This window comes from Canis lupus, chromosome 3, assembly GCF_011100685.1.
Source record: "Canis lupus familiaris isolate Mischka breed German Shepherd chromosome 3, alternate assembly UU_Cfam_GSD_1.0, whole genome shotgun sequence".
Taxonomy (NCBI): domain Eukaryota; kingdom Metazoa; phylum Chordata; class Mammalia; order Carnivora; family Canidae; genus Canis; species Canis lupus.
The window spans coordinates 79,624,855-79,647,620 of NC_049224.1; the positions used below are offsets into that span (position 1 = coordinate 79,624,855).

At 35.1% G+C, this 22,766-nt stretch overlaps 1 long non-coding RNA gene across 4 annotated transcripts in view; it reads right to left on the bottom strand.

Annotated features, from left to right (window-relative positions):
• LOC111095396 overlaps window positions 1–22,766 on the bottom strand; it is a 35,608-nt gene that overhangs the window by 8,655 nt on the left and 4,187 nt on the right. The window contains exons 2-4 of one of the 4 annotated variants that reach the window (XR_005356432.1): window positions 16,953–17,243; window positions 14,299–14,521; window positions 652–737 (exon numbers count right to left, since the gene is read on the bottom strand). This is a non-coding gene — a long non-coding RNA (uncharacterized LOC111095396). Of the gene's footprint in view, window positions 1–651; window positions 738–13,016; window positions 14,522–16,952; window positions 17,244–22,766 lie in introns of those variants that run through there. The other 3 variants (XR_005356431.1, XR_005356430.1, XR_005356429.1) reach the window with 3 other exon arrangements.

A 22,766-nucleotide genomic window follows, 5' to 3' on the forward strand; every position in this document is an offset into this window, starting at 1 on the left:
ATGAGTGCATTATTTATGGAAAGATGCATAACAGCTTTTATAGAAAAGATAACATGACATCAACAGTTCCCAAGAAGAGCAAAGTAGAGAGAGAAAGGAATCTGGCTTCAGTAATTCTGCAAGCAGCTGTTGAGATAAATCAAGCCAGAAGAACTCCAGCTGCTGGTTCTGTGAGCAGTGCCAAAGGTTTCACACTCCAAGTATGTATCATAACTCCAGGAGAATACCAACATCTAAAATATGTAATGAGGAGAAGCTAAAGTCAGAGTTAACAGAGAGAAAATGAGATTCTAGTCCTTTGAGAGGCATTTACATTAAATTTAGTATTTAGTTCTAATATTTGTTGTGATTTTGTAACTTGCGGCAAATTACTTAAAAGCTACTGCTCCCTTCAGTTGAATCTTTTATACAATGAGAAAAGAAATACAGGACCCACCTGTTTACAGGTTGCCTGTGAGTGTAAGAGCAGGTATTCTATACAACACAAATTACTCCCCTAGAATAAATATTATTTTCAGTTTTGCTCGTTATTATAAATTAATATATATATATATTTAAAAGAGAAGAATGAACCATTTTCAATTGTTATTTTAATAAAGAGGCATTTCTTTTTGGAAAACAATTCATGTTTTGAATCATAAAAAGCATGACCTTAGAACTCACGTAGTTGGAGCCATTTGGAATTCATCTCCCGCCATGGTTTCTCTCTTACCTTCCAGAAGCCCTTGTTTCCTTAGCTATTGTTATAAAAAGACATTGGGAGTTGGGATGGAGTAAGTTTGCCAGTTTTACAAAACAAGATTTTTATGCAATGTATCAGTAAATTGCTGTACTAAGGAGACCTTATTGCTCAGGATATGAATTCTATTTTCGAATCATTTAGTGATACTTTCCTCAAAATAAGCATCACTCCTTTTCTAAAACTTACCCAAAGTTCAAACACCATCTTCTCCCATACCCAACCTGGGGATAAGCCAGGTATAACCACTCTGAAGTTGCTTTTGTGTTTTTTATCATAAATGACCTTTGCTTCAACGCTGTGCATCCCAGATTCTAGCCTTAGATGCTCTGCGTTGCAAGTTTTGTCTGTTATGTATAAATATCAACACAGTAAGACCATGTTCTCAGGCTCTAATATGTACTACATGACCCGTGACCTGATGATCTCATCCCCTCATTTGACAGAGGAGGAAATAGAGACTTTTCATGAATTAGTCAGCAATAACAATACTGTGGAAACATATATAAAAGATAATTTATCTCCATGAGGGACTACTTCATTTTTTTTTTTTTTTTAGAGATTTTATTTATTTATTCATGAGAGACACACAGAGAGAGAAACAGAGACAGGCAGAGGGACAAGCAGGCTCCATGCAGGAAGCCCGATGTGGGACTCGATCCCGAGTCTCCAGGATCATGCCCTGGGCTGTAGGCCGTGCCAAACCGCTGAGCCACCTGGACTGCCCAGAGGGACTACTTTAAAGACTCCTTTGAAACTCCCCTTGAGTTATGTTTCTAAGAAACAAACAAAAAGCAATCTTGTCCCTTTCCTTCATAAACACACAAAGAATCTTCTTAGACCTACAGAATCTGACTTCAATTCATCCACTCAACTGTATCTACATCACTCATGTATGTGTTTATTGAGAAGCAGGAGGCATTGAGATAGCTGATGGGAATAGAGTAAATGATACAGAAATATTCCCTGCCTTCAGGGCACTTAAAATTTAGTAGATGAGTAAACGTTATGCAGATTATCACAACTATGTCATCACACAAATGGTTAGCTGATCTTCCGGCTTTCTCCGACACACATCTTCAGCACCAGTCATACCACTCTCCTCACACAGTCTTTGACCTTTCCTATTCTTGCTCACTTGTGTCCTATGGCCTTGCATTTGTCTTGAATCTCTTAGTTTCTTTAGTTCTCTGGCAAACTCCTTCTTATTCATCCTACTCAATTATTACGTTTCTGGAAGCCTCTCTACCAGAGCTGATTGTTTGTTCTGAGGCCTCAGGGCACTATATATTTTGGGTAATGTGTTATTTTGCAGCCAGCTTTTAATAAGTGTGTTCCATTCACTGCTTAAGAGCAAAGTTCTAACATGCATGCATTTGATTGAGCCTTGTCTGTGCTAATTTCTCACTGTGCCCTTGAACAAGTAATTTAACTTCTCTGATAGTCAGTTTCTTTATGGTTAAAATGTGGTTATAATAGCATTTACCTCTACATGTTGGAACAAGGGAATGAGTTAGTACCTGTAACATATTTCAACAGGACTTAGAAAATACTAAATGCTTCATTAATATCAGCTTTTGATATTATTATCAGGCCTAATTTCCTGGCTGACAGTAGTTCTCAGTAAATGTATATTGAAAATGTGAAAATAGGACTTTGCCTACTGAACTTTAAATAGATTTAAAAAAAAAAAACAATTAAAAACTAAAATTAAGTCTAGGACTACCAACTCAAATATAAACAAGTATCCAATGAGAATCGAAATTATTTTAATAAGCAGGCTTTACAATTCTAAGCATATTCAATGATGAAAAATGCTACAGATAATTAATTTTTTATATTGCATTCATTTGTCTTAAGTTGACTTGGGTAGTTTTAATAAGGTAACCTTTTATGGTTTGTTTCAAATTACTTTTCCTTCACTATTTGGTTAGGAGTCTAATGAAGCAGCACAACAGTGCTTCAGTTTTTCTATTCCTCAAGGGACAATTCATTTAATCATCTGAACACTTGAAACTCCATTGTGGTACAAACAAACAATTACGTAGCATAGCTCTAAAAAATACTGAATATTTTACCCAAAGAGAAAGAAAATGATCTTGAAATGAATTTAAGAAAAACATGTATCTTTTGCTGTAAAATTATATCATCCTACTCATGTATTACTACATGTGCACCAAGATTAAATATGTAAATAAATAAAAGGGAAATGATATTGCCATTCCAAAAATGCATATTTCTGTTCTGGTGGTCAAACAAACAAAACAAAACAAAAAACTATGACAGCAGTTATGCCTCTACATCAATGCCACAGTGTCTCATTCTGGAGGGCAGTTGGCACCCTAGGAAAGAAAAGATTGCAGATTGCAATGTCACTGGTCATACACAATGCATCTGGCCCCCTGAGGAATGATTTGCACATTTGGCTGGAAATTACCACCTCCACCTTGTGCATTCTCCAACATCTAATATCAGGTTTCAAAATCACATATTTATGGATTATATTGTTCAGATTCTGCATTACTATGGTATGGATCTGAAAGAGAGAGAATATTGCCAGGCATTAAGTAGTCATCTTTGCACCATTACATTTAAAGAGAACAATGAAAAAAAGCCAAATATGGACAATTTAAAGAATTTTGGTGATAGCGGTATAAATAGTGTTTGAATAAATCTAGTCATTTATAAAGTTGAAAAGCACTTTCAAGTAAGTGGATAGAATAATGTATTGTGATCGTTTCATCAACATTTTTCAAAAAAGAAGTTGATGACTTGAGGGCTGAACTAAAACATTAATTAACAATGAGGCAAAGAAACTTTTGAGATTACATTTATAGAAAATGATGAAATATATTGGAACGCCTGGGTGGCTCAGGGTTTGTATGTCTGCCTTCAGCTCAGGGCATGATCCTAGGCTCCTAGGATTGAGTCCCATATCAGGCTCCCTGCAGGGAGCCTGCATCTCCCTCTTTCTATTTATCTGCCTTTCTTTCTATGTCTCTCATTAATAGATAAATAAAATCTTAAAAAAAGGAAAATTATGAAATATAGCAGGAATATGCCAGTCAATATTAAGAATCCTTCAGTATTATTTCAGGAAAATTATAGGCAGCTTAACATACATGACAGTTACAGGACACCATTTTTTTTTTTTCCCAAGAATTATCATCAGCATCAGGGAGGACACAAAAGGACTATCACATCTCATTCTGATGGCTGATGGCTCACCACCTCTTATATTGACATCAACAATGATGCTCTACCTTCCACCTACCAGGTGAAGTCAGAGGAAAAATAATACCAATTATTATAATGTGGACAGCATCCATCTTCATTTGTTCAGTGTTCACTTGGTAGATGCTGTTCTCCTCAACATGATCATCACACATTATCCCTGCCTCTGCACCAGCATACACATCTTAGCAGAGTCACCATTTTCTATACACTAGATGGCTTAAACACCAGAAATTTATTTTCTCACGGTTCTAGAGTCTGGAAGTCTGAGATTAGAGTGCCAGAGTGTTTGGGTTCTGATGAGAAGGCTCTTTCTGGCTTCCAGCAGGCTACCACTTCTCTCTGCCCTCACAGGTTGGAGAGAGAGATAAAAAGCATACTCTCTGGTGTCTCTTTTTGTAAAGATATTAGTCCCATCATGAGGGCCTCATTCTCATGACCTCGTCTCAACCTAATACCACCCAAAGGTCCTACCTACCTCCAAATACTCTCATAATTGGGATGAAGGCTTCAAACTAATTTGAGGTTTCCATATTCAGTCCATAACATAATCCTAAATGTTCAGGTTTGCTGTTTTCCTTTCTCATTCTTTAACGTCTCAAAAAAAATCACATCGTTACATTTTCATGCATGAAAATTATTGAATATGAACTGTGTTTGACCAGAGAGGTCATTAGAGATTTAGAAAATCAAGGTTGTTACCCAGTAAACTTTACCAACAATATCAAGAATACAACAAATTGTGATTACTGATAAAGCGCAGGGAGGTATAAGACCATAAAAGCAGCAACTCAAATCTTTCCTTGACACATTAGGGCATTCTCTGGGCCCCCATTAACATAAAAGATAACTAAGCTCCAGTTCTGATCACATCAGTTGTACAGAAGGGAGTTGTTTGGGTCATGAATTATCTTCATTTATATTCTGATATATGCATTGCTTAGATGACATTTTCCACATAAAACCATAGATAAATTCAATAACTAAAACTTGAAACCCTTGATCATTGTGTGTAGTTAATTGAGTCAAGTTGAAAAGTGTATTTTTTTTTCAGAAAAGTGAAATTTATTAGCATTGTGCTACAGACATAAGAAATTTAAAGATTTGTCCTTCATGATCCACTGACTTGAAACTGTAAGATCCTGAGAGAGAATAAGTATTGTTATAAGTCATTTTATTACAGCATAAAATCATACCAGTTAGGTTTTGTAAGATGTGGAATTCTATGCCTACACAAGAAGAGCGACAGATGATACTTTTGTGAAATTGGCAACTGTCTTCCCTGGAAGCCCTGGGAAATACAAGATGTTTTGCATGGTATTAGTCACAAAGGGCATTTGTAGACAGCCACAAAACAACTGTCCCCAAGGAAACACAAGAGAGGATGGAGAACGCATGAGAAAGGAGGAAGACCATTGGTCAGATGGCACGTCTGACAGGAGGGTTGACTCAGGAACATCAAGTCCTTATGTCTCAATGGATGAGGGACAGGGATCAATTCCCACCACCAACCCATATACAGTTCCAGTGCATCAAACCCCAAACAGAGCTGGGAAGATCTAGCTCCACCTCTCTGGAAGCTGAAGGCTGATGGCTCCACAGAGAGAGGGCATTAAGGCAGCAGTGGGGCCGGGGTGTGTCCCATGAACTGGAATGAAAAAGTCACTCAACAGGTTCAGAGACTCCTTTACATCTCCCTATCATGAATTTTTAAGTGTTTTGTACCTCCCTAATGTAACGGAAGTCTTTCTTTCTAATATCAGTGTTTCTAGCAAATTTATTTTTCCCCATAAATCCATAGATTTGCTGCTTGATTATGGTAAATCAAGGGTTGTTTTTTTTGTTTTTTGTTTTTTTTTTTTCTGCAAAGGGCCAGACAGTAAATGTTGCAGACTTTGTGGGCCACACATAGTCTCTGTTAATTTTTGTATTCTATTTTTACAACACTTAAAAAAGGTAAAAACATTTTAACTCATAGGTCATAGTTTGCTGGCCCCCACATAGGCAACTGTAGACAGATAAATATATCCTGCTAAAAGCATGTCTTAGATAAGGATTCTCCTGCCAGAAAATGCGATTAGTTCATTTGTCTAGTATATTGTATATATATTTTTTATTTTCTGTGTACTATGATATTTTGACATCTAAAAAAAAAAAAAAAAAAAAAAAACTTTCTGGGGTGGGGAAGAGACTGTCCCTTCAGAGTTAGCCTATTCTTAGAGATAGTAAAGAATACAACCTGGAGAACACCTTTGATATGCAAACTAAGCAATCCAGATCCACACCTCCTCTATCTTGTTTATAGAGCCCAGGAGGTAAAATCCTTGAGCTTTAATCATCCCAGGGCCAGATTCTAGGCACCTAGAGAGGAGTAGCACACCCATAACCTAAAGTCAGCTGAAATTATTCAAAGTACCCAACCCTAAACTATTTAGCTGGCCTTTGTCTTTCTTATAGAAACCCCAAGAAAGGTCAGGTCTTTGTGCTTCCCTCACCCCTGCTTCAACTTCCTTCCCAAAATCTGGTGTTCCTCCTTTGACTTTGTGTGGTGAGCCATGGCTCCCATTTCTATGGGAACTGTAAGTATCATTAAACTTTTCTTTCAATAGAATCGAACTCTGTCTATGGCCACTCAGTCATCTTTGTAAATCAAGACCTGGGTACAACGCACAGGAAGGTCTGACGGCATGTTTACAAGATGATTTGAGGGGGGTACATGCTGTCTTTCTTTCCAAGGAAATGTCACCCAGTAAAGGGAGGGAATGGTGTGAAGTGTTTTGCTAAACATTTCCTTTCCAGTACAGTAGTCTACACTTCATATATTTTCACTTGCACAGTACTAATTGAGTACTTTAAAAATTAAATTATAAATACTATGCTTGTAAGGCTTTGTTAGTGATTTTTAGTTTGCTTCTTTTTCTCTTAAGTCTAACGTTATATTTATTTCAGGTTTATTTTTATTCTGCAAATTCTCTATATTTAGAACTTTTGGGTCAAGTGGAGATTCTAGCTCTACCAATAGACTAAATGTTTTCACACTTGTGTGCTTCTGGCCCCTTGGTGGTTTTTGTATCAAAGCAACCTGACTGATTCACAAACCACATGGTTCACCAATGTACAACGTGGTACAGAATTTAAGAACACAGACTCTGGAAAGAGATGTACCTTATTTTTAATCCTATCTCTGTTATTAAAAATATTTGAGGTCTTCTTCTAATACTTCATTGTTTTAAGTCTTATTTCCTTCATAGGTCACATAGAAATTCAACCTATCCTAGAGCTATGATTAAATAAGATAATACATGTAATTTACCTCGCACAGTGTCTGAAACATTAGAAACAGTCAAGTAAGGTTGCTGTTATTCCAGCCCTAGTACTTGTCCAGTATTTGCCCAGGAGCTTGTGACTCTCATCCAAAAATAAAACTAGGGCTTTTCTCTATTTTATTTAATCTTTCGTTGGCAATGTTTCTGGCAAAACACTTAGGTTAGAGAGCAAAACTCTTCTGCTACCTTGGGAGGGACATAACACTTAAAAATGCATGATCATGTTACACTTTTCAACTTGACTCTACTACACACGCTGATCAGGGGTTTTAAGTTTTACTTACTGAGTTCACCTTTGTATCTAACCCCAGTTGAAGTTAACACCATCCTTTTGCTGCGCTGGCCACTGATGAAACAGAGTCCATTCTGGCATTCTTCCCAGGTGTACCTGCTACAGTTCAAGGTCAATCTGCATTCCTTAAAGCCACCTGACACTCTTAATAAAGGTTGTTTCGCTTTGCCTGGGTCTTTTGCCTAGAAATTCCCTTAAACTGCCTTCTTACTGGCCCACAGCCCAGGCCAGTTCAAAAGAGGCTTCTCTCTTTTCATATCTCTTCTTTAGTTTCACTTTTTTCTATACAGAAAAAGTTTCTTCTAAGTAGCTGCTTGCAGATTTCAAGTCATTGCGGCTGATTTAAAGAGAGCAGCTACCTTTTCAACTATCTCTTTTATTGTGATTTTTAATCCATTTTCATTTACACATCCATATTCTAATCTATTGTAGGACTGTTAAAGCATCTACAGATTTTAGCTGATTTTAATGTCATGTTTATGTAAGTTTATATTAATGTAGTTTTATCCCTTAGTTTTAAAGTGTTGAAATGCTTCCAAGAGCTTTCATAACATAAATAAGGGGTATAGAAAATAGTTTGCTTAACATTGGGGTGTGGGGATAGTACAAATATAATCACCCAATGTTCTTTCCTATTAGCACTAATTTCAGTTTCCTCTTAGGTATTGGATTACAAAGAAATCCCTCCCTCCATCGCCTCTATATGGACTCTCTATGAGCGGACAAGATCAAAAGGGGAACCATGTCTGATGCATTTAAAATTAACCACTCCATCTCACCTGGTGTCTTTGGTTCCAAAAAATTTCACAGAGATCCCAGCCTTACCAGTGACAGAACATTTTTGATTTACATCTCTTATATCATTCTTGGCTGTGGCTGAATTGTGCCAGTTCATTCTCAGCTCTGATGCTATAATACTATGAACCGTCTCCCCTTTGATATATCACGACATACAAAGTTAATCTCTTGTCTTTTCACTGGGCCCCTGTGATTTACAAAGTATCTACTGAGTGCCATGTCATTGGAATGCTCCAAACTCCCAATTGCAGTGACCCGTAGCTGGTTATTTTCCCCTTCCAGTTGGATGTTAGAAACACATATCAGTGAGTTTTCTGAATCTAGAATCTAGAATCTATTATTTTCTTCAAATGAAGTCCTAATGATCTCAGTTCCTTCCTGAATTGGGAAGTAGGAAAGGAGCAAGTTCTTATTGTGTTTTCTCTCTCAAACTTGAGGAGATAAAAGCAAAAAAATTTATAAACCTTCTGCCTATGACACTATATCAACTCAGCCACTTTATCCCATACTCATTTATCACATGTGTGTGTATGTGTGTCTATAGTAAAAGGTATGATGGTAATCATAATATTTTTTTTTCTCCAGTTTTCCTTTCTAGAGCAGCCTGTCAGGCCAAAGTTTAATCACTCATGTTGTCTTCACAGGTGTTAGGGTAGATTTAACTTTTGATTTGGCTATTTGGTCCCAAGAAACATACAATGAAGTATTATGTTTGAAATAGTACTTGAAACACAGACATTTTCTATAACAATGAGCCCCATTTTGATACAGAACTATCCTACTTGTATTCATACTTATGAGGATTAGAAACATGGCAAGCATTCTAAAAATCATATAAAATGGGACACCTGGGTGACTCAGCAGTTGAGTGTCTGCCCTTGCTCAGGGTGTGATCCTAGAGTTCCAGGATCGAGTCTTGCGTCGGGCTTCCCTGCATGGAGCCTGCTTTTTTCTCTCTCTGTGTCTCTGCCTCTCTCTCTCTGTCTCTCATGGATAAATAAATAAAACCTTTTGAAAAATCATATAAAATAAATAATTTCACAATGCACATTTAATTCTGAAGCAGAATGTTTGGTATCTGTTTATTATAGTTTGGTATACTTGTACATCTAGCAAACCAATATGAAATAAATGAGCCAGAGAGGCAACAAGATGCCTCCTTTGGCCTACTCTAAAGTAAGAAGGAAAGCACACACACACGATTAATCACTGCTAAGGTTAAAATGAATAAATTTTTAAAAAATAAAAATTAAAAGAAACTATCTAAATATGTTAAGTGGAAAGTAGTCACTAATTTGCTGATAAAAAGTCTTTATAATCTTCATACAGAATGATTATGATTATCTTCATTTATTTGAGCACTCACTATGTGCCAGGCACTGTGCTAAGAACTGAGGATATATCTTGCAAGAAGTTACTGTGGCCGAGTTCAAAAAGGGTGTTGCCTGTGTTCTTCTCTAGGATTTTGAGGAGGGCGGGGGGTGGGAGTGAATGGGTGATGGGCACTGGGGGTTATTCTGTATGTTAGTAAATTGAACACCAATAAAAAATTAAAAAAAAAAAAAGAACTGAGGATAAAGTTACGAGTGGCAAAACTCATCTTAATATTCAAATTACAGCAACGTATGTTTCAAATAAAATATTAAAATCAGCTTAATGTTCCCTTTTTAAAATAAGAGATGACAGAGATAAGAAATGGCTGTTCAAATCTGTGTTTTGAATTCTGTCCTTGGATGACTGAAGCATACTAATATTGGGATTTCTTTTATGTACCGTGAGTATAACTAAATAGAAGTGTTTCACGGATGTGTAATACTCTGTAACAATTTAAAAATCAAAGGAATTTGTGTTGGGCTATTTATATTTCTAATCAAATCTTTAGCTTTGATCCTGCTGAGTCTAATTTTATTTGGAATTCCTAAAAAGACTCCTTAGAATAGTTTATCTGTGTCATGTAGTCATGAGTTCCTACTACATTATAAGTCATTTAAAATTTTAGATTCACATTCTAATGGGAAACTTCCAGCATAAAAGCCACAGTACTCAAATTATTGCTGTGAATACCAAATTATTCATATTACCATATTCATATCAATAAATTATCTTATTTTTCTACCCAAATCAATTTCAATTAATCTCTCATCAGGGCAATCAGAACTGTTTTGTCATTCTAGAATTAGAAGATTTGCCAATGTGTTCTCCATTTTCATCATCTTTACATTTAACCTTCCTTTGAAATGTTATATCTAGAGCAGAACAGGTTCAGGAATAGTTGAGGAAATCAAGCAGTATTGATATGAAATTGTCTGTCTAATTCAAGAAAAGAATTTTTAATAAACTAAATGCTCCTTTACAATCTTCTAATAGGTGTTTTGCACCAATTCTACCTCTCTCTTACAGGCAATTAAATAATTTCACACCTTGCTTTCTTTAAAGCAGAGTTTTCTAACCATGGCACTACAGTGTTTTGCACCAGATACATTTTATGGTAAAGGACAATCCTGTGCATTGTAAAATGCTTAGCAATATTCTTGGTCTCCATTCAGTGACAATAGCGCCTGCGCAGTTATAGCATTCAAAACTGTCTGCAGACATTGCTAAATGTCCCCTACAGAACAAAATCATCCTGGTTGTATTACAAAGAAATATAATTAAATGTAGCATAAAGAAAATAAAACAAAACAAAAAAGATTAGTTGAGCATTCAGCAAATTTTGAATAAATATCCATCATATGGTAACCACTGAAAAATATACTAAGTGCATAAGGTTTGGACTGCAAGTAATTTTAAATCTTAGTAGTAGACAAGATTCCCTCTAAAAGTAAGTATATTAATAGTAATTTTCAAGTTACTTACAATTATATTGCTCTAAAAATTTCCATTTCTTCAATTCTTTTGAATTCTCTTTCCTAAAATGCTTATATGTATTTTATTTTTAGAGGTATTTATTTATTTAGTTAGTTAGTTACTTTATTTTATTTTTTTAATTAGGAAGCCTGGAAATTTCTTAATGTTATGGTAGGTGAAGTCTGTATAATTATCTCTATTTTGATTTTTAAATTTTTTATCCATAAAAATAGTATCCACTGTATCTTTAAAACTCCTGGTACAGCATCTGTCCTTCAGACATGCAGTTCCTATTCCAATGGAAGATAGCATAGAGCTTAAATTCTACTTAGAAAGCGGGAATTTAGATTAGAATCCATGGAGACTTAAGTTCCTAACTATTGGTTCCACTTTTTAGATATGTTCAGCATGTGATCTAAAATACTTCTAAAATTACGCATGCATTCTGTTACTGCCCATTACTAGAATTAAGGAGGCATGCTCAAAACACCAGAGTTTTTCATGGTATCATTTCATGTATTCTGCTTCCATTAATCCTTGGAAGAATAATAAGAAAAGTCTAGGGACACCTGGGTGGCTCAACAGTTGAGCGTCTGCCTTCAGCTCAGGGCATGATCCCGGGGTCCAGGGATCCAGTCCCGCATCAGGCTTCCTGTGATGAGCCTGCTTCTCCCTCTGCCTGAGTCTCTGCTTCTCTGTGTCTCTCATAAACAATTTTTTTTTTAAATCTTAAAAAAAAGAAAAAAACCTTTAAAAAAGGTCTAATTATATCTGAATATTACTGCTGCAAGATTTTTTTTAAGTCATTTAACATCATATTAAATACTTTTCTTGTTTTACTTTATAGCATCATAATATCTTTAGATTTTCAATATATTTTATACAGAAATGCCTATATATAAGTATATACCATATAAATTAATATATTCCATATTAATATAATTATTTACATAAAGTTTATTCTATGTAATAAAATCAAACAAGTACAGTTTGTATGTACTCAGATAATTTGCAAGAATACTATTTTTTAAAATTTTATAAAGTTACAAATCCTCACTTTTCTTACATATTTTTTTTCTTATAAAGTTGATTTTATTTTGTCAATATATAGAATTCTGACTGGTTATCAGGGTTACTTTACAGAAGCAATTGCTTACCATGAAGAAAGAATCATGGTGATATCTAGGAAATCAGGTAAAATGTTTCAAGAAATGACAGTATAATAATTTACAAGCATACTTTTTAAATTAGGGCATTTCTATCTTGATTTTACACTCATTGCCAATCATTGGAATAGCATAAAAATACCCTATTTTTGTGAAAGTGCCTGCATTGAGCTCAGGGAGTGATACACACTTAACCTGTACTCATGAAAATGTCTTCAGGCTGTGATTTGATTAGCTTATGATCCTTTTAGCTTCCATGTACCAAATGCAAATTAAAGACACAAATGTATTTTGTATTAATCTACAATTGATATGGGACTCAACTGGCATATCTCTATCTTGTTATTGCTGAATTTCCTTGTGCTAATACAGACTGAAAATATATCCTGAAATCCAATGTATTTAAAAGATAACCTATTACTTTACCTTGTACTGAACACTATCGTTAATGTCACATCATCAAAATCATGAATTTTAAAGCCAAATTCTACTTTGGTGGCCATCTACTTGATCTAAATCCCTTATTATATTGCCTAAGTCAGAGTAAGTATTGCATTATTTTTCTATCACTGTATAAAAATTGCCACAAAACTAGTGACTTTAGACGTATTTATTATCCCACATTTTCTGTGGATCAGGAATCTGGGCATGGGTTAGCTGGATCATTTGATCAAGGTCTCATCAGGCTGTAACCAAGGTGTGAGGTGGGGCTGAAATTTTGTCTGTGGCTCAGGGTCCTCTTCCCAGTTTTCATGGTTATTGACAAAATTCAGTTCCTTGCAGCTACAGAGCTGGGATCCTCTGTATATAGAGGTGGTCCAGAGTTCCCTGCCATGTGATCCTCTCTACTTCATGCAACTTTGCTTCTTCAAGGCTCTGGATGGCTAAATTGGAGTCTTATTTAGGGTAACATAATCATGCGAGATTCATCCTAGTGCCTTGTTAAGGTTAAGAAGTGAGTCACAGAGCCAACCATACTCAAGTGGAGCAAATCAACACCCATTGGGTATAACCTTAGGGCATTTCTTCTGTAGTGCTCCCTCATATCCCCAGTGATTCACATTTCTCATACCTGCAGAATACATTCACTCCTTTCCAAGTTTCCTGAAAATTTCATACCATATCAGCATCTATTTATTGTTCAGGATCTCATCACATATGTCTGATACAGATACAGATGAGGCTTCTGAATGTAATCCATTAAGTTCATCTCCTGCAGAAAAATTTCCTTATCTATGACCTGGAAGCTAAAAAAACGAGATGACTGTCCTCAATAAACCCAACATTCAATGATAGAATAGATGTAGGATAAAAGCTTTCTATATTCCAGATAAAATAAAAGCAAAAGAGTCAGTCTTCACTGAAGTTCTGAAATATAATCAAGCAAAGGTGAGGGAGTTTCTTACCCTGCAAGGCTTCAAAGTAGTTCATTGGTTCTAGGCTCCACCTTATGGGATCTTGCTCCTACCTACTTATTTATTCTTTCTTTTTCATGGAAAATGACACATGCTTGCCACTGAATAATTTTATAAATTTTCTTCTGGTTAGTAGAATTTTGGATTTTTTAAAAATGTGTATCTTTCTGTCGTTTTTAATCCAAATTGGCAGTGTTTCTGCTGAAACTATTTTCATAATACTGTATTTGGATATTATAAAAATAATAATGAGTGTATTTGGATATTACATGGATTTTGTTAGCTTTTACTTCATGAGATAAATGCTACCATCACATATCCTTTCTTCAATATAATCTTTTTTTTAAAAGTGGTGTTCTATTGAGATGGTTCAAAAATAGTATTCTCAAATATTCTAGTGCTCCAAAATTTAACTTATAGGTTTAAGGAGGTATACCCTTAGTCTATTAAAAAGGCCCTTTGTGTATCTAAACATGCTGACCTTGAACTTTTGATTTTATGAAGTTTCTGCAAGAGGTGGTATGATCACTCTTTTGGCCTTTTCATATCTTTTGCCACTTGGAGAAGCTGATTTTTCAAAATCATCAAGTTCTGGTCCCCTTTGGTTTACAAATTATTTTTTCAGTTGATCTCTCTCTTCTAGTACTTTACTGTTTTTTCCTTGAAAGAAATAATTATCTTCTATAGGTCCAGAACTAAGATTGCTGAAAAACAAATCCAAAATCACATTCAGCAAGTGCCTTAATTACAATGCAAATTGAATATTTAACCTCACAAGGTATCTGTTGCTAAATTGATGGCATTTGCTGGAAAGAAATGTGATTCTAAAAATCGGAATGAGGACAAATGAAAAGACCCTGATGAAACCAGGGATATTAAAGCCCAAACTTTGATGAATCTTTGTAAATAGAATTAGCTATTCCACCTCTGAATGATCAATTCTGCTTTCCCCAAGTAAATTGAAATGGTATCTCAAGAGATTGTTGCCTTGCAAGACATTTCTGATTCTCCTCAAAACCCATACCAACACCTCTTTTTCCTTCTAGACCTATAACTAAACACGAGTCACATGAAGGTGAGGTACAATATGTGACCCATGAGGAAGTATGCTACACTCCAAAAATCCACATTATTTTTCTCCAAATATACAAAAAAGCCTTGGGAATATGTGTACAAATAGATATTGAAGATGTGGGATAACAGTGGAACATAAATTTGAATCAGGCTGAATTTTTTGATATGGGACCACTGAGCAGAGATTCTGGATTTAATGTTGCAGTTTGAGTGGTTAAAAAACTATAAAGATTGGTTTGTTTGGTTGACTCAAACATGGAACAAAAGGTGGCCTAAATTAAATTAAGTTAAATTGTCAAAATTGCCTTGGTATACCATAGTGGATGAGATACAAAGGCTTAGGGAGATTGCAACGTTAAGGTCACTATATTTAAGGCTCTGGAGAATATATATTTTACCATGGCTGTGAAGAATAAATCTGTGAAGTGAACCCCAGAAACTTGAAGACCTCTGTGATCTGTGATCACTCTTTTTTTTTTTTTAAGATTTTATTTATTTATTCATGAGAGACACAGAGAGAGGCAAAGACACAGGCAGAGGGAGAAGGAGGCTCCCTGCAGGGATCCCAATGTGGTACTCCATCCGAGACTCCAGGATCATACCCTGAGCCAAAGGCAGACACTCAACCGCTGAGTCACCCAGGCATCTAGAAGTTCCAATGGGAACTCCTGTCACTGAACTGGTAAACCTGAATGCAATGGGAATAATTGGATCCCTGAGTGTCAGGGGCTAAGTGGCAGCACTTAGTCCCCAAAGGCAAGGTAGTTATGGTACCATAATGGATAGCAGAATAAAATCAGAATCAGAATAGTCTGATTTGAGACGCCTGGGTGGCTCAGCAGTTGAGCATCTGCCTTTGGTTCAGGGCGTGATCCCAGAGTCCTGGGATGGAGTTGTGCATCAGGCTCCCCGCACGGAGCCTGCTTTTCCCTCTCCCTCTGCCTGTATCTCTGCCTCTCTCTGTGTGTCTCTCTCATAAATAAATAAAATCTTAAAAAAAAAAAAAAAAAGAGTCTGACTCACGAGACCTATAGTGTTGGTTAGTTGATCATTTTAGATACTACATGGATTTTGTTAGCTTTTACTCCATTAGATAAATGCTACCTTCACATATCCTTTCTTCAATATAATCTTTTTTTTTTTTAACTTGGTGTTTCTAGAAGTGAAATAGATGGAGATTCTTTTAAATTCTTGTTTGATCTGTATGAGCAGAAAAGTTCTAGGACAAGTGAACAAGTCTAACTTGAATCATAAAAACAGAGTCATGGCCCTTCAATCAATTCCCAGACATGAGCCAATTTATAGAATCTCTTTAAATAAAGGGGAGGCTAGGTCTCCTTAAGGAAAGGCCTCAAAAAACTGCCCAGAATTCACACTGTTAATCTTTCTTTTAGCCTTCTGAAAAGGGACACATAGACATTTGCCAGAGTCATTGTGCATTGGAGAAAGAAAATAATCACAGTTCAGTAATTACTGCACACTGGCTCTGAATTGACAGTAATTCCAGGAGACCCCAAATGTCACATGGTTTATCAGTCAGAGTAGGAGCTTCTGGAGGTTATCTTTTCAGTAGAAGACAGCTGAACACACAATACAAACCTGACCTGTTTTTCTCAGTAGTGAGAAAATATGAAAGAGAAAAAAAAATATGGGAAGACTATTGATGTGTTTCCAGTTGAATGAATTATCTGGAAAAAGATTCCTATGTTCTTGCTGGAATACATCCTTGGACCATGTAACCCTGGATATAAACTTGAGTTTGACCATAAGTTTAGTTTAAAAATAAACATCTGACACAATATGAAGCTGGATCTCTTATTGTGTGTATTGACATTTAACATATCTGCTCCACCAAAGAGTGAATATAGAATCAGGTTAATTTCAGGTTTTTATCAATCAAGGTACATATTTCTTATCTCTGGAGAACACTACTTAAAGAACTGAATTTAGAATAGAGAGTAGAGAAATGAAAGCCACGTTCTCTGTAGGTACATGAGGAGATAGTATATTTTCTCTAATAATATTTTCGTAATCTTGAATTACGTAATTAAAAGTACTTACATGTTTATTTCTTTCTCTCACTTCATTGTTCTCATTTCGTCACTCCTCTCTCTTCTTCAAGCATGTAGTTTCCTCAAGGTGTTTACTGTAGTGAGAATTACTGGTGAACCCTTGAGAACAACTTGGTCCAGTGCTTCTTGCTGAGAATGTCAGTGCTGTTTCCAGTGACTTTCTTAGGTATTTGCAGATTTCTGAAGCTCTTCAGAGAAAGGTGTTCAGAATGTCTTTGAAATACAGAACAGGACTTAGTAGTTTCAGAGTCCCGAGGAGACATATATTGGAAGTATGGACCTGATAAAGGGAGAGGTACTATATTATATACCCCAGGTTCTCAGTCAAAAATTTGGAAGGGTACAGTGCATTCTAAGAGTATTAATAAAACAGAATTACACAGTCTTTCAAACTCTGCAAGCCCAAATCGAAGTAGCTCTTTAGATTGAAATTATCTTCTCACTATATCTTTCTGGTTGAACTTTGAAGAAAAAGAACATGGTCCCAAACTTCCATAATTTTTCTGAAAAGTCCATTGTAACTGATCAAAAATTACACAGCACTCAAGAAAGAAGATCTAAATATTAAATACAAAAAGTAAAAATGTAGTTACAGATATCCACTGATAAATAAGGTTTTGGAAGTATCAGACATAGTTTAAAATATCTGTGATCAATAAGCTCAAGAAAATATAAGTCCACATAAAGAATTTTATCAAGAATTATAAAAAGAATTATAAAGACATTCTAGAACTAAGTAATATTCGAAGACTATAATGAACATATGTGTAATTAAAAATACAAAGCCTTGCCATTTGTTGTAGCAAAGGATACTATAATCAAAAAGAACTATAAATCTTCTCAGAAGAGGAGAGTTGAGGAAAATATATCAGGGTTTTTGGATTTGGATGTTTTATAGTCTTAACTTAGATTAATCAAAATTAATCAAATAATTAATCAAAAGAAGATAAGTTTCTAAAGAATTCAGCAGTTACATTAAAATATGTAAGCGTGGGGATCCCTGGGTGGCTCAGTGGCTTAGCACCTGCCTTCGGCCCGGGGCATGATCCTGGAGTCCTGGGATTGAGTTCCGCTTCAGGATCCCTGCATGAAGCCTGCTTCTTCCTCTGCCTGTGTTTCTGCCCCCCTCTCTCTCTCTCTGTGTGTCTCTCATGAATAAATAAATAAAATCTTTAAAATTTTTTTAAGTAAAATAAAATATGTAAGCTTATACTGAGTTACTGTTAAATCAAGTTGTTTGTGACCCATTCTCATAAATACTTTTCAGAGCAAACTGGTGTAAAAGGAATTTGAACTCAATCTGTGTTGTATATCATAGATTGTTTGGTATAGTGTTGAGACTCTTGAAAGTAGTTTTGAGAAACAAGTACAGTCCACTTTGTAAGTTGTTATTTTTTATTTAACTCCCATTTGCTATAGTCTGAAGCAAAAGATATCTTTAAAAAATTCTAAAGGAAAAGCAAGGAATGTAATTGTAATAAATGATAATGGCAAAGGTCTTGATGACTTCCAGATTTATCGCTTTACTGCCAGGAATGATCATTGAATTAATTAATATAGAAAACCCATAAAGATGTCAAGGTTAAGATTAGAGAAATAGTCAATAATTTTTAATATGTAAATTTTGGTGTTGTTATGGCAGATCAGGTAGCAGTTTGGGTAAGAAACTAACTCTATAAATGGTATCTGGTATGAAGATGGTATATACAAATTTATTTAAGTTCACATTGCTTATTTTAGCCAACTAGAAGCTTTCTGTGTTTAGATTTTCAATAAATGAATTTTTCATATGTTATAGTTATCAGTAGCCCCATGTAAATTTGAATCTTTTTACAACAAATCTATTCTCGACTTGCTTTATATCTGTTACTTTTTAATAAGGCATGCAAAAGCAAAGTTTATATGAACTAAAGCAAAAATAAACTTATCTAGATATGGGAAATTCTTACAGTCTTCTTCGAGGTTTTAAGTAATTCCTAAATTTTGTTTACTTGATTATAAAGTGTCCTATGGGGTTTTGATAATGAAGTAAATCTGTAAGACTAAGGATGACATGCTGAGTTATTAAATTAGCCTCTAAATTAAATTTTGAGTGTATCTTAGCTTGACTTTGGCACTACATATGTTTATTAAGCTCAAAAGTACATTCAAGTATATTTAAAATGATAAAATATTTCTTTGGGAATAGTAAAAAAATATGTAGGATTTTACTTTATTTTTCTTTTAAAATTTGGAAACCAGTGTCCACTTATGGAGCTTGACTTATTATCAATATAAAACAAGAAGCCGGATATCTAAAAACTGTACAACTATTCTCTTGTGGTGTAAAGATCTCTTTGCAATTCATATTTAATTATATTTAGCTAAGGATATGGATAGTTTCTTTCTGTTATCCATCTCCTTCCATTTAATCTTCTTTTGAGTTTATTCTTTTTTTTTTCTCTTGACTTTCTGCTTATTTTCCTACATTATTTATTACTCTTTTTTCTTCCATCCCATTTTAATCTCACTTCAAGAAATAGTCAACTACCAATTACTCAGAGTCCACCATCTGAAACTATGTATAGGAGTCACGGTTGAAAGATATAAGAAAAAGTCTTTGCTTTTAACGAACATACGAACTAGCTGTACATAAAGAGCATGGGCTCTTTAGCTTTCTCCACATGCTCCCAAAGCAGAGCACAAACAAGTGCAAATATACAAGGTGAAAACCATACTCATGAATGCCAGAGGCATCCAGAGGAGAGTGTGAACAGTTAGAAACATCTGGTTTTTTAAAAAACATATTGGGGAAACTTGAAAGAGAGTTGGATTTTAAAGAAAGAGACAGAAGAATATCAAATGGGCAAAATCACATGCACAATGGTGTCTAGCACTGTCTCACAAATGCCATCTGTTTGTTGAATTAGTTGCTGGTGGCAATGAGCAGGCAATATCATTCAAGTGAGTCTGTCTGGAGCTGGGAGTCTTCAATGGGAAAACAAAAATTACAAGGTAAGTTTGAGAAAATTTGGAGAAAACTCCAACATCTTAGAAAGATCTATGTGGATTTTGTATTATTAAAGGATCCAATTAGGAATATATTAAAATTTGTATTTTAGCTGGATGTTTCAAAAAGAAACAAGTATTCTTATGGCAATCTGTATCTAAAGTGTTGCAATTCTAATAGAAAAGTGCTGTGACAGCAATATTTTGATTTTATACTTGCCTTAGAAAAGTATTTCTGTAAGTAGTAGATTGACCTACAGGAACAAAAGGAATTGAATTTAAAAATAATTCCAGGGGATTCCCTGGGAGGCTCAGCGGTTTAGTGCCTGCCTTCAGCCCAGGGCGTGATCCTGGAGACCCAAGATCAAGTCATGTCGGGCTCCCTGCATGGAGCCTGCTTCTCCCTCTGCCTATGACTCTGCCTCTCTCTCTCTGTCTCTCATGAATAAATACATAAAAATCTTAAAAAAATAAAATAAAAATAATTCCAGGGGTACCTGGCTGGTCGTAGAGCTTGGGACTCTTTATCTTGAGATTGTAAGTTTGAGCCCCATGTTGGGTGTAAAGATTGCTGAAAAATAAATCTTAAAGAAATTCCAATTAAACACTATCATTATCAAGAATAGGTACAAAATTATATTTAAATCAATGCAGAACAATAAGTGAAACCCCACGTACTTGGTATTAATTTAAAAATTACAATATTGTTTGAGATTAATACTGGTTTCCAGGCATTTCTGTAATGTATGGTGTTGAAACAGTCACACAAATACTACATAAACTGTAGTGATACAACAAACTCATCCCAAAACTCCTGGGTTTCATTCTAAAACTCCTTTTAGAAACACTAGCTCTCTAGTGTTTAGACCTCAGATTACTTATTTAACCTCTGTGCCTCACTTTTCAAAATCTGCTAAATGGAGATACTAGTAGATGTCTCATCAAGTTTTTATGAAAATTAAGGAAATCACTGCTTAGAATTTGGGATATCTTATCACAGAGTAAGCTACCAACAAATGTTAGCTATTGTTGCTATTGATAAATATTAACTGATTCACAAAAATACATAAAGCACACAATTTACTCTTTACCCATAGAAAATCACCTCATTCTCCTTTTTGAGAACAAAGAAGAGTTGGGTTTATTTCTTTTATCATAAATTTATCCCCAACTTATGTGTTTATGCATTGTTAGCCTTTTAGTGTAAATTGAAGTCACACTGTATGTGTAGTGATGTCTTCTTACCTCTTCGTGTGCCAGAACATTTTATGTCAACAATAAAGCTTAAAATAGCTTAACATTTCTACATAGTTCATAATGTTCATGTACCATAATTTATTTAATCAGTTTCCTGTTAGTGAGTATTTAGGATCTTTTTTTTTTTATCATGAGCAATGTTGCAAATCATATGATAGAAAAAACTTTTAGCAAGCAGTGCAGGAACAAACCAATCAGAACAGTTGATAGATGAAACAATTGCATATGAAACAAATAAAAAAAACTAGCATCAAAAAAAAAAAGATAAATATAAATTCTGCCAAGGATTTCTGAGGGAAATTCCAAGATGTAATTAGCTGTTTAAAAAACTGTAGTGTTTAACAATCGTAAACATTCAATCATATCTGTCCTTCTAAAGGTATTTTATTAAAAAAAAAAAAACTTATAGGGATGTAAGTTAACATTTATAGACACTAAACTATACTGATAACAAAGAGAGTGATAAAGAAGGAATCACAAGTATAATAAAAATTGGCAGCAATTTTTAACATAAAATAATGAGCTTGGGACACCTGGGTGGCTCAGAAGTTGAGCATCTGTCTTCGGCTCAGGGTGTGATCCTGGGATGAGGGATCCAGTCCCACATCCAGCTCCCTGCTTGGAACCTGCTTCTCCCTCTGCCTGTGTCTCTGCCCCTTTTTCTCTGTGTCTCTCATGAATAAATAAATAAAATCTTTTAAAAATAATAAAATAAAATAATGAGCTTGTAGAATCCATTATTGACGTTCTTTATTGATGTAATGATGGCAAAATTAAAAGAAATATAATAAAATATATGTATTTGGAGAGCATTTTATTGTCTATAAAGCACAATTCAAGGTTTATATTTGTATAGTAAAATCAGTGATCAAAAAATTGCTATAGTATTTCTTTAAAAAAGAGTGAGATAGGACTTAACTCTCTATAATTCAGACCCACTCCTTAAGCCAATAGGGTAGTAGTTTTTTTTTTTTTTAAGACTTTATTTATTCATTCATGAAAGACAGAGAGAGAGAGAGAGAGAGAGGCAGAGACACAGACAGAGGGAGAGCCTGATGCAGAACTCGATCGATCAGGGAGCCTGATGCAGAACTCGATCCCAGGACCTCAGAATCACGCCCTGAGCCAAAGGCAGATGCTCAACTGTTGAGCCACTCAGGCAACCCCAGTAGTAAGTTCTTCGGGGGCATTTTATATCTCTGTATTTTCATGAAACAAATTCAGCAGTGGCATCACCAGAGCTAAGTAGTGGTTTTTCAATTGGAATATGATTCAATGCAACATTTGACAAATATTGATTGAACTTGTTTTATGTCCTTTGTATGATGCTAGATTCCCATGGATTCAATGGTGAGTAAGACACAATGGCTTCCCTCAAAAATTTAAAATCTACAAGAAGGGATAGATATATAAATAAATTAAAGTTTATTGTGAACCATGATGTTGAGAGAACGATGAACAGCACTTAACCAAATATTAGATGGAAAGTCAGCAGGTTAAAGGATGTTTTCTGGAAGAAATAATTCCTCATCAGAGATTTAGAGGGAGCTGGGTGATA